Consider the following 2,571-nt stretch of genomic DNA (forward strand, 5'->3'; position numbering starts at 1 on the left):
TGCAGTTAATTGCTGTGTAAAAGTGGTTTTCACCATATTATCCTTATGCAACCAGGCTGTTCTGAGCTTCCTGTTTGGCATGGCCTCCTAGGAGCCAGGACATGGGTTTGCCAGTTTAGAAGAGTCAGTCCTTAAAATGTTAATTGCCCTTGAAAAATGTTGCTGCCATGTGATTGGGAGTCAAAATAATTTCCAACCAATTATTTTTCTGTAAATTTAAGTGGACACTGATTCTGTGCTGGAAATTGGAAAGATTCTTGGGTTCGCCAACACATTCTCAATAGGAAGGCATCGAATGTGGTCTGTGTATGGTAGGAGTTTTCGGGAGCAGAGGTAAGATGATTGTGTTGGTTGTCATGGTCTTTGTAGAAAGGACCCGACCTAACTCTGTGGTAGCAATTGAGAGGTGGTGGGAGAAGTGAATCCTGAAGTACTAGGAATAACAGGAGAAGGCCTTACCTAGGACTGCTCCACTGACCATAAGCCCTGAGGGGAGGTGCCAGGGAGAAGGCTAACTTGATATGGTACAGGGACGCTGTTCAGTCACTATAAGAGGAGAGTCAGAAGCAAAGGGCTGCAGCATCATGCACCCTGCAGAAGTAAGTCCACACTGAAATCTGCTCTGGACAGCTCTGACTGGTGCCTCTCCCACAGTCCCTGCCCAAAGAAGTGGTCCTAGATGCCGCAGACTTCAGCCCTTTGCTGCGCTTCCTTGTTTGCCGTAGTTCATTGGCTTGGGGTGGACACCCGAGCACCGGGTGAGAATCCAAAGTCTGACAAGTGGCTTGTGACATGTTCTGCAGTGAAGTTCTGTCCAGAGATGAATGAGATGAACTTGGTTAGGGGCATTCTCCATCTGATGGGTGCAGGTACAAGGCAGTGATGTGGAGCTGAGACTGATAGCTGCCATTTGGCCAAACGTAAGAAGTGTAGGCAGAGGAAGCTGCTAGGAGGGAGCATTCCTCCTGTTTCCTTTTGGACAGATTATCTAGAGTAGCATTCCCGGCCTCTTTCTGCCCCCTCATCCACTCCTCTTAAGAGAAGAAGTGGCAGTTTCGGTGGAATTTAATCTTCCCTCTGCCATGCAGTGACAGGCAAGCTTAAAGCCTCTGCCCCTGCAATTACTTCAGTTTAATTCCAGGATTACATATTAGAGAATCCCCTTGGTGGTAACCTAAGCCACATTCTGCAAACAGCTTCACCAGTAATCAAGATAATATTTTAATCTCCATCTGCCTGATTGCTGCGTCTATCTCTCTTTAGTCGGTTCTGAACTTGACTAAAAAAATGTAATAATGTATTGATTCCCCAGACTCTTAACACTGGTACATGAACTGGGGACCTCGGAAAGGAGATAATGTGTCCAGTTTGGGGATCAAAATAGCGGATACAGCCTAGGCTGGTGACTTTTCACCCTGTCAGTCTGCAGTGACCTGTATTTGGCTGTGTGGCTAGTTTTTGCCGCTGTGTAGCGGCTTCTAGTTGGCCTTGCCTTGTAAGAGGCTTAGGCCCTGGGCTTAATTAAGGGAACCACATGGGAAAATGATGTTGGTGGCTCACTGCAGATTATGGTGGCTTCGCCTACAGGCAAAAGGGTATTTTTATACAGGAAAGTGTGGTTTTCTATACAGACAGGGCTGTGTATAAGGAGGCTGCTGCTTGGGCCTTAACAGATGCCCAGCTGAGAGGTCAGACATAGCTGACCTTGAACAAGGCTGTAGTTATTGTTCAAGTCTTGAACCAAGTCTTGGTATTGTGGGGAAGGCTGAGAGAGGGATTTAATCATCAAAAGAGAGTCTTAGAATCTCAGTGAAGGCTTACCTTGAAACAGGTAGAGGCCCAGGAACAATTTTTTTTGCTCCTCTTGCTGTGCTTCTACAAAAGTACCTAAATTCCGTGTGGACCTCACTAGTGTGTACATGAGGCTTCCAGCTGTGAATTGTTAATGCCAGGCCTAACTCGTCTGCTATTGAACTGGCTGCCTCAAATTCCATTAACTGCACTCAAGGACAAAAGGGAGTGGGTACAGAGCAATTTCTAGTGTTCTTTGTCTCTTATAATTTATTTTAAAGGCCATAGCACCTGATATTCCCAGGCAGTCTTCCATCCAAATACTAGACAGGCCCAACCCTGCTTAACATCTGAGATCAGGTGTGTCCAGGGTAGTATGGCCTTAGACACGTGTTCTGTCTTAAGAATGACTCCTGACCAGGCACGGTGGCTCATGCCTGTAATCCTAGCACTTTGGGAGGCCAAGGCAGGCAGATTGCCTGAGGTCAGGAGTTGAAGACTGGTCTGGTTGACAGAGTGAAACCCTGTCTCTACTAAAAGTACAAAAAAATTAGCCAGGTGTGGTGGTGTGTGCCATAATCCCAGCTACTCGGGAGGCTGAGGCAGGGGAATTGCTTGAACCCGGGAGGTGGAGGTCGCAGTGAGCCTCTGCACTCCAGCCTGGGCGACAGAGCAAGACTGTCTCAAAAAAAAAAAAAAAAAAAAAAAGTGACTCCTGTAATGCTGCCCCACTAGGAGGGCCATAGGCTTGCTCTGTATCTTCGTTTGCTTTCCTCCAAG

The 2,571-nt window shown here is 47.0% G+C and overlaps 1 pseudogene; it reads right to left on the reverse strand.

The window, feature by feature from the left end:
- Window positions 1-2,070: 2,070 nt before the first annotated feature.
- Window positions 2,071-2,179, reverse strand: LOC112428853 (5S ribosomal RNA; annotated as a pseudogene).
- Between the last annotated feature and the right edge of the window lie 392 nt (window positions 2,180-2,571).

The sequence above is a fragment of the Macaca nemestrina genome, chromosome 12 (assembly GCF_043159975.1).
Source record: "Macaca nemestrina isolate mMacNem1 chromosome 12, mMacNem.hap1, whole genome shotgun sequence".
Lineage (NCBI taxonomy): Eukaryota > Metazoa > Chordata > Mammalia > Primates > Cercopithecidae > Macaca > Macaca nemestrina.